This window comes from Orcinus orca, chromosome 8 (assembly GCF_937001465.1).
Source record: "Orcinus orca chromosome 8, mOrcOrc1.1, whole genome shotgun sequence".
Taxonomy (NCBI): Eukaryota; Metazoa; Chordata; class Mammalia; order Artiodactyla; family Delphinidae; genus Orcinus; species Orcinus orca.
In genome coordinates, this window is record NC_064566.1 from 84507029 (window position 1) to 84522480 (window position 15452).

At 39.2% G+C, this 15452-nt stretch overlaps 1 protein-coding gene across 4 annotated transcripts in view; it reads left to right on the forward strand.

Annotated features, from left to right (window-relative positions):
• The window catches only part of ELMOD1 (ELMO domain containing 1), a 110851-nt gene that overhangs the window by 42750 nt on the left and 52649 nt on the right, over positions 1-15452 (forward strand). For 2 of the 4 annotated variants that reach the window (XM_049714118.1, XM_033413425.1), the window contains exon 2: positions 6551-6684. The exons of the other annotated variants lie outside the window; for them this stretch is intronic. The gene's annotated coding sequence lies outside the window, so the exon portion shown is untranslated. The remainder of the gene's footprint in view (positions 1-6550; positions 6685-15452) is intronic. 4 annotated transcript variants of the gene reach the window in all.

Sequence of the window (15452 nt, forward strand, 5' to 3'; positions counted from 1 at the left end):
AGCAGTGCAACAGTGTTCCCTTTTCTCCACACCCTCTCCAGCATTTATTGTTTCTAGATTTTTTGATGATGGCCATTCTGACTGGTGTGAGACGATATCTCATTGTAGTTTTGATTTGCATTTCTCTAATGATTAATGATTTTGAACATTCTTTCATGTGTTTGTTGGCAGTCTGTATATCTTCTTTCGAGAAATGTCTATTTAGGTCTTCTGCCCATTTTTGGATTGGGTTGTTTGGTTTTTTGTTATTGAGCTGCATGAGCTGCTTGTAAATTTTGGAAATTAATCCTTGGTCAGCTGCTTCATTTGCAAATATTTTCTCCCATTCTGAGGGTTGTCTTTTGGTCTTGTTTAAGGTTTCCTTTGCTGTGCAAAAGCTTTGAAGTTTCATTAGGTCTCATTTGTTTATTTCTGTTTTTATTTCCATTACTCCAGGAGGTGGGTCAAAAAGGATCTTGCTGTGATTTATGTCATAGAGTGCTCTGCCTATGTTTTCCTCTAAGAGTTTGATAGTTTCTAGCCTTACATTTAGGTCTTTAATCCATTTTGAGCTTATTTTTGTGTATGGTGTTAGGGAGTGATCTAATCTCATACTTTTACATGTACCTGTCCAGTTTTCCCAGCACCACTTATTGAAGAGGCTGTCCTTTCTCCACTGTACATCCCTGCCACCTTTATCAAAGATAAGGTGTCCATATGTGCGTGGGTTTATCTCTGGGATTTCTATCCTCTTCCATTGATCTATCTTTCTGTTTTTGTGCCAGTACCATACTGTCTTGATTACTGTAGCTTTGTAGTATAGTCTGAAGTGAGGGAGCCTGATTCCTCCAGCTCCGTTTTTTGTTCTCAAGATTGCTTTGGCTATTCGGGGTCTTTTGTTTTTCCATACAAATTGTGAAATTTTTTGTTCTAGTTCTGTGAAAAATGCCAGTGGTAGTTTGATAGGGATTGCATTGAATCTATAGATTGCTTTGGGTAGTAGAGTCATTCTCACAATGTTGATTCTTCCAATCCAAGAACATGGTATATCTCTCCACCTATTTGTATCATCTTTAATTTCTTTCATCAGTGTCTTATAATTTTCTGCATATAGGTCTTTTGTCTCCTTAGGTAGGTTTATTCCTAGATATTTTATTCTTTTTGTTGAAGTGGTAAATGGGAGTGTTTTCTTGATTTCACTTTCAGATTTTTCATCATTAGTATATTGGAATGCCAGAGATTTCTGTGCATTAATTTTGTATCCTGCTACTTTACCAAATTCATTGATTAGCTCTAGTAGTTTTCTGGTAGCATCTTTAGGATTCTCTATGTATAGTATCATGTCAGTTGCAAACAGTGACAGCTTTACTTCTTCTTTTCCGATTTGGATTCCTTTTATTTCCTTTTCTTCTCTGATTGCTGTGGCTAAAACTTCCAAAACTATGTTGAATAAGAGTGGTGAGAGTGGGTTACCTTGTCTTTTTCCTGATCTTAGTGGAAATGCTTTCAGTTTTTCACCATTGAGGATGATGTTGGCTGTGGGCTTGTCATATATGGCCTTTATTATGTTGAAGAAAGTTCCCTCTATGCCTACTTTCTGCAGGGTTTTTATCATAAATGGTGTTGAATTTTGTCAAAATCTTTCTCTGCATCTATTGAGATGATCAAATGGTTTTTCTCCTTCAATTTGTTAATATGGTTTATCACATTGATAGATTTGCGTATATTGAAGAATCCTTGCATTCCTGGAATAAACCCCCCTTGATCATGGTGTATGATCCTTTTAATGTGCTGTTGGATTCTGTTTGCTAGTATTTTGTTGTGGATTTTTGCATCTATGTTCATCAGTGATATTTGCCTGTAGTTTTCTTTCTTTGTGACATCCTTGTCTGGTTTTGGTATCAAGGTGATGGTGGCCTCATAGAATGAATTCGGAGTGTTCCTCCCTCTGCTATATTTTGGAAGAGTTTGAGAAGGATAGGTGTTAGCTCTTCTTTAAATGTTTGATAGAATTCGCCTGTGAAGCAATCAGGTCCTGGGCTTTTGTTTGTTGGAAGATTTTTAATCACAGTTTCAATTTCAGTGCTTGTGATTGGTCTGTTCATATTTTCTATTCCTGATTCAGACTTGGCAGGTTGTGCATTTCTAAGAATTTGTCCATTTCTTCCAGATTGTCCATTTTATTGGCATAGAGTTGCTTGTAGTAAGATTGTCCATTTTATTGGCATATAGTTGCTTGTAGTAATCTCTCATGATCTTTTTTATTTCTGTAGTGTCAGTTGTTACTTCTTCTTTTTCATTTCTAATTCTATTGATTTGAGTGTTCTCCCTTTTTTACTTGATGAGTCTGGCTAATGGTTTATCTATTTTGTTTATCTTCTCAAAGAACAAGCTTTTAGTTTTATTGATCTTTGCTATTGTTTCCTTCATTTCTTTTTCATTTATTTCTGATCTGATTTTTATGATTTCTTTCCTTCTGCTAGCTTTGAGGTTTTTTTGTTCTTCTTTCTCTAATTGCTTGAGGTGCAAGGTTAGGTTGTTTATTCGAGATGTTTCCTGCTTCTTAAGGTGGGCTTGTAATGCTATAAACTTCCCCCTTAGAACTGCTTTTGCTGCATCCCGTAGGTTTTGGGTCGTTGTGTCCCCATTTTCATTTGTTTCTAGGTATTTTTTTATTTCCTCTTTGATTTCTTCAGTGATCACTTCGTTATTATGTAGTGTATTGTTTAGCCTCCATGTGTTTGTATTTTTTACAGATCTTTTCCTGTAATTGATATCTAGTCTCATGGCGTTGTGGTCGGAAAAGATACTTAATACAATTTCAATTTTCTTATATTTACCAAGGCTTGATTTGTGACCCAAGATATGATCTATCCTGGAGAATGTTTCATGAGCACTTGAAAAAAATGTGTATTCTGTTGTTTTTGGATAGAGTGTCCTATAAATATCAATTAAGTCCATCTTGTTTAATGTATCATTTAAAACTTGTGTTTCCTTATTTATTTTCATTTTGGATGATCTGTCCATTGGTGAAAGTGGGGTGTTAAAGTCCCCTACTATGAATGTGTTACTGTCAATTTCCCCTTTTATGGCTGTTAGTATTTGCCTCATGTATTGAGGTGTTCCTATGTTGGGTGCATAAATATTTACAATTGTTTTATCTTCTTGGATCGATCCCTTAATCATTATGTAGTGTCCTTCTTTGTCTCTTCTAATAGTCTTTATTTTAAAGTCTATTTTGTCTGATATGAGAATTGCTACTCCAGCTTTCTTTTGGTTTCCATTTGCATGGAATATCTTTTTCCATCCCCTTATTTTCAGTCTGTATGTGTCTCTAGGTATGAAGTGGGACTCTTGTAGACAGCATATATAAGGGTCCTCTTTTTGTATCCATTCAGCCAATCTGTGTCTTTTTGGTGGGAGCATTTAGTCCATTTACATTTAAGGTAATTATCGATATGTACGTTCCTATTCCCATTTTCTAAATTGTTTTGGGTTCGTTATTATAGGTCTTTTCCTTCTCTTGTGTTTCTTGTCTAGAGAAGTTCCTTTAGCATTTGTTGTAAAGCTGGTTTGGTGGTGCTGAACTCTCTCAGCTTTTGCTTGTCTGTAAAGGTTTTAATTTCTCCATCAAATCTGAATGAGATTCTTGCTGGGTAGAGTAATATTGGTTGCAGGTTTTTCTCCTTCATCAATTTCAGTATGTCCTGCCACTCCCTTCTGGCTCTGCATTAATTTTTGGGTTCCCTGAAGATTTTGCTGTATAGGGTACCATATATGTTTGTGTGTTTTAGAGTGATCATGTTTTGTTTTGAAAGCCATTTAGCTGGACCTATAGTTATAATTATTTTCAAGAGTATTGACTGTCATTCACAATTCTATAAATAAAATTCTCAGAGAAATTTTACATTATATTAAAATATGACAAAATAAAGTTAATTTGGTCCTGAAAGTTAGAAAATAAGACACACTTTCTAGAATATTGCGTTTCTTTCCTGCAAGATGGTGGCCTACCTATGTTGCCTATTCTGGTCCCTTGTTCTGGCTATTTTCTCTAAGAAAATAATTAGTGGGTTTACTTCTTTTAGGATGTGATTTAATTCTTTCAGTGGCTGCAATTTAAGATTTTCTTTTTCCCACGGTTTTCATTGCATTTTTATTTCTGGAGCATCTAGGTCATTTTGGGTGGGATTCACTATGGTTTGGTATAGCTACTGGTGTTTCACAATTCAATCTTAGAATTGTGAAAACTTCTCAGAAGGTCAATATTAAACCATTTACAGGCATTAACATTTGTTTTATTATACAGTATACTCCTCAGCCTGTTTATCTCAGATGTGTAAAAAGATAGTATTTGAAAAATCACTAGGTCATTTACCAGCAAAGTATTTAACTCGATACATTTTTGGTTGCCATGACATTAACATATCTGTTTACACACTCATGAAAAGTTGGTATCTATAAATCCCCCTTGAGTGTAAACGTGGTGTTTCATTTTTATTTTTTTTGTGGTACGTGGGCCTGTCACTGTTGTGGCCTCTCCTGTTGTGGAGCACAGGCTCCAGAAGCGCAGGCTCAGCGGCCATGGCTCACGGGTCCAGATGCTCCGCAGCATGTGGAATCTTCCCAGACCGGGGCACGAACCCGTGTCCCCTGCATCGGCAGGCGGACTCTCAACCACTGCACCACCAGGGAAGCCCTAAACGTGGTGTTTTTAAGCTGTAGAATCATGTTAACAGAGAGCTTTAATGTTAGCTGAAGCTAGGAAGTCAGGAGCTCCTTTTGTAATAGGGGAGGTGGTAGTGATGAAGTTTGTCCCAAGACTTGTACTACTGAATTTCTTCTTCAGTGTTTTTGTTTTAGAAAAACTTGAGTGGGCTCAAAACCAGCCATTTTAGGAGAAATAGTAACATTTGTTTCTGTTAGTTTTTGTTAAATTGAATAGGTGCAACACTATGTTTAATAGAGATTATATTTTTAAATTAATTTGTATTTGATGATTTAAAACTGATATAGTGCAAAATTTACCACTCTAATTTCACACAGAGCAGCACCAAGGGTAATGGAACTGGCATATCCCTATCAGTTATATGTTCTGATACAAATTTTTCTCTTTTAACTTGATACATTTGTTTTACAAATATTACTTAACATTGATAATTTGTGTGAAACTGAAGCTAGCATAATAAATTACACATCAAGAAAGAAACTTGAGGATTTTCATTGACCATTGGTTTCAAAATATTGACAGGAAATGCAATCATTTTTTAAAAATATTTATTTATTTATTATTATTTTTTTTTTGGCTGCATTGGGTCTTAGTTGCAGCATTCCATTGTGGTGCGCGAGCTCAGTAGTTGTGGCACGTGGCTTAGTTGCCCAGCAGCATGTGGGATCTTAGTTCCCTGACCAGGGATTGAACCCGCATCCCTTGCATTGGAAGGCGGATTCTCTACCACTGGACCACCAGAGAAGTCCCAAAACTCAATCATTGTTTCTCCTTAGTTGATTATTGCTTTTGGCTTTAATTTTTGTTTTTAATTCTTTTTATTGTTATAACTTGTGTGTATTCATTTTATCTTAATGTTTGTGGTAATTGGAGGGATAAGAGGGCAAGGAGTAATAATTCTGCATTACAGGCACTATCAGGTAATTTTGATTGCCTTCTATTCCCTGTAGTCCATTCTCACAATTTGGCAATCTTTTCATTCGAACCAAAGAGGAGGTTATATAAACATAACTTGAACAAATCAGGTGTTAATTCCTGAGCTCAGCAAATACATTATGCAGAATAAGGAGTTGACTTTCACTGAGAAGAATCAGCAACATTTAAAAAGCCCACGGAGTGATTAATCTGTCAATTTCTGAGTTGTTCTAGAATGAGCAACTTCTGAGGCCATGTACAGCCTCAGAAGAAGTAAAGTTAATCTTAGAGAAACGAGGTGTGGGGAAAAAATGGATTTTAATCCACATTTAAGATACATGGAACCCATACTCTTCTCTCTCTAACTCCCTGCTACCATCACATACATTAATGGTGTAACTACTCAGAGCTTAAGGGAGTAGAAAAAACATTACATAAGATATTAGAAATAAATCCTATAGGATTAGTACATCCAGCTGAAGGGTGTGTTTTAAATTGACAGTAGATATGGGATATTGGATAAGTACCCCATAGTCACCCAGTATGACTTTAGCTGTGATCTGCATTAAAAGAATACAGGGATAAAACTGAGAAGAAAGTGTGTCTATGTGTGATCAGAAAAAGAGGGGACACGTTTTGAGCCCTAAATAGAACTGAGGCTTAGAGTTTAGTTTAATATATTTCATTAATTTCAACTCAATTAATGTTTATAACAGAGAGAACCTAACACTTGTATTAAGATCTTTTCCTTTGCTAGGATTTAGTTATTGAAATTAAATGCTTTTAAGGTCATCAAAACATTATTAATTTTGAATTTTCCTAATAAAGGGTATAAGTCACCCCATATAAATAATTGCTTCCAACTATTTCAGCCTCAAGATCTCAGTTTCTTGGCCATGGAATTCACTGCATACTTTCCTTCCTTAGGCAGAAGAGAGGATATGAAACCATCTGCCAAACTCAAACCTCCATGGGAGAAACTGAGATATAACGCAGACTTGTACCCAAGTCCTGGCTGTGAAACAGTAAAGGGGAAAACAATATTTTACTACTGTGATTAGGTAAAAAAGGCTTCCAATTAGCAAAAAAAATCTGTAAATGGGGTTTTATAAGTCATTCACACTTGATTAATATCTTGGTCCACTGATTCATTTAGAAAGCGTTTAGTACTAGTGATAATTCCAGTACTATGCCACATTTAAATTTTTATTTTCTCTTCATAACAATTGTAATAAAATAGGAATTAATACCCCATTTACAGCAGAGGGCAAAAAGCTTAGCAAAGTTAAGAAACTCATCTAAGGGCACACAGATATTTGAATGCAGGCCTATCTGACTTCAAAGTTTTTTCTCATAATTTTTGCATCATGGTACTGTGTACCTGTTGTGAGGTGTTCTGGGTGATACAGAAGTGAATATGAGGTGGCCTTTGCTCCAAAGTAACATACCACTTGGCAACAAGATGAAGCCATGCATACAAAATTAAGATATAAGAAGGAATGTGATTGGTGACATGCTACAGCTGTTTTGTGACGGGACTATTCAGGGAAGTCTTCACTGAGGTGATGTTGAAGGAAAGAGACAGAGGATGTAACAGGTGGAGAAGGTCCTATGAACAAAGCCCGAGAAAGTGTGACCAGCTGCCACAAGCAGCAGGTGGTCCAGGTTTATTGGCTGTAGACCCCGTTTAGGGAGAGTAGAAGATAAGTTGCAAAGATGAAGTTGGGGGCAGCTCTTGGACACATTTGCAAGCATGGTATAAAATAGCCCAGAAGCATGGTAACACTTTCACCCAGACCTAATAAATGTACACCTTAAAGAGAAGGGTGAGTCAGACAAAAAATCTTTTTCCCTTACAACATGTGTCTAGCCTTATCTTAGAGCCAGATATCTAGTCCATTCCCTTCAGCTTACAAATGAGAGGGCAGAGCCTCAGAGAAACAAAGTAGCTTGTCCACAGTCACACAGCTCATAATGGCAAATTGAGGCTAGACCTGAAGTCAGACTTCAGACACTTTCCTATTTAATCAAGTAGTATTTCCATTTACCACGAAGTAATTTCCATTGCATTTGAAGGGCTGAAGGTGCAGGGTCATGTAGTTATTCCAGAATTTGACTATCATTGCTTGAGACATTGACTGAGCTTATTTATGAGATGTAAAAGCAAAGTCTTGAAAAGGGATAGATTTATGGTACGTTTGAATACCTCTCTCACTGTAGACTGGTACTTTTAGCCATATTTTATCTTTTTTAGGACACACACATACACACCACGTATGTATATACATAGATAAATATACATATGTATACATGCATATATGGGTATGTATACACACTATATACACACACATACACATGTACATGTATGTTTATACATACATGTATTTTAAATTATTTTGTTTCCTGCATAAAAACAAACAAAAATTGTTTCCACACCCTTGTTGAAATATGTTAACCTGAATAGTTTTCTAGGCAATTTCCTGTAGGTGATCTCACCAGAGCCTGCCATGAGAGATTTTTTTGGGAACTTGAGTATTGGCTTCCCAGCTCTCCTACCTCTGACCTGAATGTCTATTTCCTTTCCCGGGTTAGGGAAGTTTTCAGCTTTTATATCTTCAAATATATTCTCTGTCACTTTCTCTCTCTTTTTTCCTTCTGGGACCACTATAATGTGAATGTTAGTATGCTTGATGTTGTCACACAGGTCTTTTAAACTGTCCTCATTTTTTTATTCTTTGTTCTTCTTTTTTCTATTCAGCTTCAGTGATTTCCACTACTCTGTTTCCAGCTAGCTGATCTGTTCCTGTGTATCAACTAAGCTACTATTGATTCCTTCTAGTGTATTTCTTATTTTAGTTATTGTATTTCTTCATATCTGTTTGGTCCTTATTAGTATTTTCTAAATCTTTGTTAAAAAATTCTAATTTCTCAATCTGTTCATCCTACCTTCTACCACGTTCTTTGAACATCTTTACAGTCATTACCTTGAACTCTTTATCAGGTAGATTGTTTATCTCTGCTTCACTTAGTTCTTGGGTTTTATCTTGTTCCTTTGTTTGGAAGATACTTCTCTGTCACCTCATTTTGCCTAATTTGTTGTTTTTATTTCTATATATTTTGTAGGTTGGTTATGTTTTCCAACCTTGGAGAAGTGGCCTTTTGTAGAAGATGTCTTATGTGTCCCAGCAGCACACTCACCTCTCGTCACCAGTGCTATATGCTCTTGGGGTGCCCCCTATGTGGACTGTGTGGGTCCTTCTACTGTGGTGGGCTGAATACTGTGGATGGTCTGGTAGGCATGGCTGTTCCCACCCCATCCCCTGCCTTGGTCACTTGGTTGCCAGACCTGCTTTGTGCAGAAGCTGCTGGCAGCTGGTGGACAGGGTTGGGTCATGAGGCAGCTGGGTGTAGTGCCTTGGGGAGTCCAGGGGCTAGTGCTGGTGCACTGGTGGGTGGACCTGGGATCCAGTGTTTGTGGGGCTGGGGGTCTTGGATCAAGTGTTGGCCTGCTGGTGGGCAGGGCCTGTTCATGATGCATCTCATTGAATGTCCTGGAGTGTCCCAAAATGCTTTCAGCCCATTGGTGAGTGGGGCTGCATCCCAGGATGGCTGGCTGAGGGGTCCAAGGCGTCTCAGAACTGGTGTCAGCCTGGGGTAGGCAGAGCCAGGTCCTGGGTTCTCTGGCTGCACAGCCCTGGAGGTCCTGGTGCTGGTGTTGACCTGCTGGTGGGGAAATCTGGGGCCTGGGATGGTCCTGGGGTGGTGTCTGCATGCTACTGGGTGAGGCTGGTTCCTGACACAGCTGGCTATAGGATCTTGGGTATCCCAAAGCTATTATAGGCTCACTGGTGAGTGGGGCTAGATCCTGGAGTGGCTGGCTAAGGAGCCCAAGGTGTCCCAGAACTGTTGTTGGCCTGTTTGTGGGTTGGCTGGGTTCTGACATGGTAGGCTGTGGGGGGACTTTGGTGGTCCTGGGAGTGGTATCCACCCACTGGTGGGTGGGGCCAAGGTCCAGGGGATCCCAGGGCTGGTGCCTCCCCTCGGTTGGCTGAGGCCAGGTCTGGGGTTTCAGGCTGCAGGACCCAGGGTCCTAGAGCTGGTGTTGGCCTGCTGGTGGGTAGAGCTGAGGCCCTGGGGTCCCAGGGCTAGTGCCGGCGCCCTGGTGTATGAGACCAGGTCCTGGGCCCTCTGGTGGACAGGGCCATACCTCAGGGTGCCTGTGGGCTTAGGGGTTCTTAAAGCAGTAGTCCTGTTGGTAGGTGGGACTGTGTTCCTGCCCAGCTAGTTGCTTGGCCTGAGGCATCCCAGTACTGGTGCTGACAGGCTTGTGGGTGGAGCCAGGTCTCAGAGCTAATAAGCTCCAGGGAGGATTCCAAAATGGCACTTGTCAGCACAAATGTCCCTATGGTAGAACACGCTCCCCAAAATTGTTGCTGCCAGTGTCTGTGTCCCCAGGTTGAGCTCCAGTTTCTTCCTGCCTATCCAGGAGGCTCTCCAAGACCGGCAGGTGGGTCTGACCTAGGCTCCTTTCAAATAACTGCTTCTGCCCTGGTTCCCAGAGTGTGTGAGATTTTGTGTGCACCCTTTAAGAGTGAAGTCTCTATTTCCCACAACACTCTGGGTCTCCCAACTGGTCTTCAAACCTAAACCTTCTGGAGGCTTATCTTCCCAGTGCAGGTCCCCTGGACTGGGGAGCCTGATGCTGTGCTTGGACCCTTTGCTCCTTGGGGAGACCCTCTGCAATTGTGATTATTCTGTCATTTGTGGGTAGCCTGCCCAGGAGTCTTGACTGTACCTCATCTCCGCCCCTTCTACCCGTCTTGTTGTGGTTCCTTCTTTATATCTTTAGTTGTAGATGATTTTTTCTGCTAGTCGTCTGGTCTTTCTTATCAGTTGTTGCTCTGTAAAGAGTTGTAATTTTGGTGTGCTGTGGGAGGAGGTGAGCTCAGGGTCTTCCTACTCTACCATCTTGGTCACTGCCCCTGTCTAAATGCTTCTTAAATGTCAAAGCATAATGTGTTTGCTGCTTCCCTTATAAATAAACTAATAAATGTATTATCCAAGTAGAAAAAAATCTGAATTTTAAAAATAAATCTTGGAAAGTATATGAATTTAATCATTAAATTTTTATTTGAATAGTGATGTCATTAATAATTTAAGAGAAACTTGTCTCCTTTTCTTTGAAAGGAAAAGGATAAACCATTAATTTATTTATTATTTTAGTTGTACCACAGTCAGCTATTGCTCTCTAATCCCTCATATGAAATTTCCGTGGAATTAAAAATAGTGCCCTTTACTATAGCAATAGAATTTGGAATAATATCTATCCATGATAGATTTATACCCACTACCTTTGAAAAGCAGCATGATCTCTTCAAATAAAGAATGATGGAAAAGGGGGGATTTCCTAAGCGGTCCAGTGGTTGGGACTCTGTGCTTTCACTGCAGGGGGCGTGGATTCGATCCCTGGTCAGGGAACTGAGATCCCACATGCCACGTGACCAAAAAAAAAAAAAAAAAAAAGAATGATGGAAAAGACCAGGGGCTCCACACTGCCTCACCACTGCTCAATGTGGGGAAATAATCTTGGTTTTATTTTACAACTTTATTGGAGTATAATTGCTTTACAATGGTGTGTTAGTTTCTGCTTTATAACAAAGTGAATCAGTTATACATATACATATGTTGCCATATCTCTTCCGTCTTGCGTCTCCCTCCCTCCCGCCCTCCCTATCCCACCCCTCTAGGTGGTCACAGCAACGAACTGATCTCCCTGTGCTATGCGGCTGCTTCCCACTAGCTATCTATTTTACGTTTGGTAGTGTGTATATGTCCATGCCACTCTTTCGCTTTGTCACAGCTTACCCTTCCCCCTCCCCATATCCTCAAGTCCGTTCTCTAATAGGTCTGTTTCTTTATTCCTGTCTTACCCCTAGGTTCTTCATGACTTTTTTTTTCTTAAATTCCATATATATGTGTTAGCATACGGTATTTGTCTTTCTCTTTCTGACTTACTTCACTCTGTATGACAGACTCTAGGTCCATCCACCTCATTACAAATAGCTCAATTTCATTTCTTTTTATAGCTGAGTAATATTCCATTGTATATATGTGCCACATCTTCTTTATCCATTCATCCGATAATGGACACTTAGGTTGTTTCCATCTCCGAGCTATTGTAAATAGAGCTGCAATGAACATTTTGGTACATGACTCTTTTTGAATTTTGGTTTTCTCAGGGTATATGCCCAGTAGTGGGATTGCTGGGTCATATAGTAGTTCTATTTGTAGTTTTTTAAGGAACCTCCATACTGTTCTCCATAGTGGCTGTACCAATTCACATTCCCACCAGCAGTGCAACAGTGTTCCCTTTTCTCCACACCCTCTCCAGCATTTATTGTTTCTAGATTTTTTGATGATGGCCATTCTGACTGGTGTGAGATGATATCTCATTGTAGTTTTGATTTGCATTTCTCTAATGATTAATGATGTTGACCATTCTTTCATGTGTTTGTTGGCAGTCTGTATATCTTCTTTCGAGAAATGTCTATTTAGGTCTTCTGCCCATTTTTGGATTGGGTTGTTTGGTTTTTTGTTATTGAGCTGCATGAGCTGCTTATAAATTTTGGAGATTAATCCTTGGTCAGCTGCTTCATTTGCAAATATTTTCTCCCATTCTGAGGGTTGTCTTTTGGTCTTTTTTATGGTTTCCTTTGCTGTGCAAAAGTTTGAAGTTTCATTAGGTCCCATTTGTTTATTTTTGTTTTTATTTCCATTTCTCTAGGAGGTGGGTCAAACAGGATCTTGCTGTGATTTATGTCATAGAGTGTTCTGCCTATGTTTTCCTCTAAGAGTTTGATAGTTTCTAGCCTTACATTTAGGTCTTTAATCCATTTTGAGCTTATTTTTGTGTATGGTGTTAGGGAGTGATCTAATCTCATACTTTTACATGTACCTGTCCAGTTTTCCCAGCACCACTTATTGAAGAGGCTGTCCTTTCTCCACTGTACATTCCTGCCTCCTTTATCAAAGATAAGGTGACCATATGTGTGTGGGTTTATCTCTGGGCTTTCTATCCTGTTCCATTGATCTATCTTTCTGTTTTTGTGCCAGTACCATACTGTCTTGATTACTGTAGCTTTGTAGTATAGTCTGAAGTGAGGGAGCCTGATTCCTCCAGCTCCGCTTTTCATTCTCAAGATTGCTTTGGCTATTCGGGGTCTTTTGTTTTTCCATACAAATTGTGAAATTTTTTGTTCTAGTTCTGTGAAAAATCCCAGTGGTAGTTTGACAGGGATTGCATTGAATCTATAGATTGCTTTGGGTAGTAGAGTCATTCTCACAATGTTGATTTTTCCAATCCAAGAACATGGTATATCTCTCCATCTAATAATCTTGTTTTTCTAGTGGCCCACAAATGGTATCTTTGTATGATTTCACATTTCCGGTTCATGTATCAAGTCCTCTGTGGCCTCTTTTCCTAGTAGGATGCTCATTATTTAGAGGGGCCCATTTACTAGGCCAAATACCTGTTGACAAGTTAATTTCCAACTGACTACCAGTGCCCCTAATTAGGAACTTCAACAGAGCAGCTAAAATTTTTTAAAATATCATTTTAGAAAGTACATGAAATGCTGGAAACATTGAGCAGTCTGCTGTTCTTTATGGCCATTTAGATGAAAAGTGTTCTGTTTAGGAAAGTGATTTGATTCAAGAATTGTGATTATTTTGTATGTATCCTTCCTCACCAATAGTGTACTTCTTGTTTATTACAGGATTTCTTCAAGCAAGAATTAACTTTCATTAGCAAATTCATTGAAATTGTTCAAAATAAGCCGCTTTTCTCTTACTATTCCAAAAGAAGATGTCAGAATCACAAATTTAAGATGATGGAGTAGTGTTGTACTACAGGTACCCACACCCCCTCATCCCAGAGGCAGGAGAGTACATGGTCCTAGGTGCATCTCCTGTTTCAGAGGCTTCATCCCTGCTGAATGGATTCCTCTAACAAAGAAGCACAAGACAGGAGCTCACTTTTATTTGGTAGCAGAAATATGATTTATATTGAATAATTTATTTATATTGGGTGGCTATTCTTGTGCCAGCTAGAGGATGAATGTTAAATGATAAAAGTGATCATAATTGCCTTATGGAAGGATACTGCTATGAACTCAGCATAAACTTCACTCTGCAGCATATCAGTAAATGGCAGTAACAGAAAATGTTGGAAGTAGAACATGTGTAAATAGCTCTTTTTATTAAATCAGATTCTTCCAGTGCTTAAGCAAGGCATTCATCTTTGGAAACTACAGTGGCTCCTTTTGGAACACAATAAAAAAGCTATGATTGAAAACACAGAAACAAACACAAAAAAACTGCTGTCTATGCATATAGTTATTAAAAATCGGAGATGGTGGGGATTCCTTGGTGGTCCAGTGGTTAGGACTCCACACTTTCACTGTTGGAGGGCCCTGGTTCAATCCCTGAGTTGAGGAACTAAGATCCAGCAAGCCACGCAGCACAGCAAAAAAAAAAAAAAAAAAACCAAAACCAACCAAACGAACAAAAAACACACATGTAAAAAAATATAAGAGATGGTGATCAGTATTTTCTCCTTGTAGTCTTGAGAATTTGATTGTTGTTCCTACAAAATGTAGCAAATCTTTTCAATAGTGATTTGCGAATCTTCCATCAGAAATAAGAAAACTAAGTCTAGTGTTATGAAGAATAAAAGCAAAATATTCTTCTAAATAAAACTAAGATTATTGGTTTGATGATTGAGGCTAGGAGATAAAAACAAAACAAGCACAGCTATAAACCCTCTGAACATAGGGTTCAGATGGTGGAGAGAGTGTGGCAGTAATTCTTCTTCTAATAATAGGAACAGAAGGATAGGATTAAAGAAAGCAAATGGGATCTGCTACACAGGTACATCTGAGATGCCTTCACTCCAGGCACATGGTCAGAAACATAAAGGAGATAAAGGAAATTAAAAGGAGGAAAAGTACTATAAATCCAAAAGTTCCTATTCCTAAACTCAGATTGGAAAGGGATGCACTTTTCCTACCTTTTTCCCTCCCTCCCTTTCTCCCTCCCTCCCTTTCTTCCTTCCTTTCTTTCTTTTTCCCTAAACCAACTACTGATTAGCTTTAAAGCTTTAAAGATTCATTTCTTCCTTTAAGGGTAAACATGCCAAACCAATTTAACATTCTCCCCAAATATTTAATCATTTTGATTGTTCTCAGGACCTTAAGCAGTTTTCCCACAAATTGAGGCACTTAAATAGGACCAGACATTTAAGAAGTGATCTCTTGGTAGCACTTGATGGTGAAGAACAGCCATCCTGAGATGCTTATATGGAGGTTTTGCTGATCTGGTCCTTTCACGAGAAAGCAACTTGGGTACTTGTTCTCTCATCAAAATCGGGCTTCTGGGCTTCCCTGGTGGTGCGGTGGTTGAGAGTCCACCTGCCAATGCAGGGAACACGGGTTCGTGCCCCGGTCCGGGAAGATCCCGCATGCCGCGGAGCGGCTGGGCCCGTGAGCCATGGCCGCTGAGCCTGCGCGTCCGGAGCCTGTGCTCCACAACGTAGAGGCCACAACAGTGAGAGGCCCGCGTACCGCAAAAAAAAAAAATAAATAAAATCGGGCTTCCAAAGTAAGGGGTAGCGCTGGTATTTCCATCTCTGGCCATGCCTTACATTTACGATTGATCTAAGTGCAAAATAAACTGTATCTGTCAAGGCATTGTTTGATCTGATGATCTGGCTTGAAAAAATATAATACATAGCATAGAAAGAAAGTACAGTGCCTAGCATAACAAGCTGTTT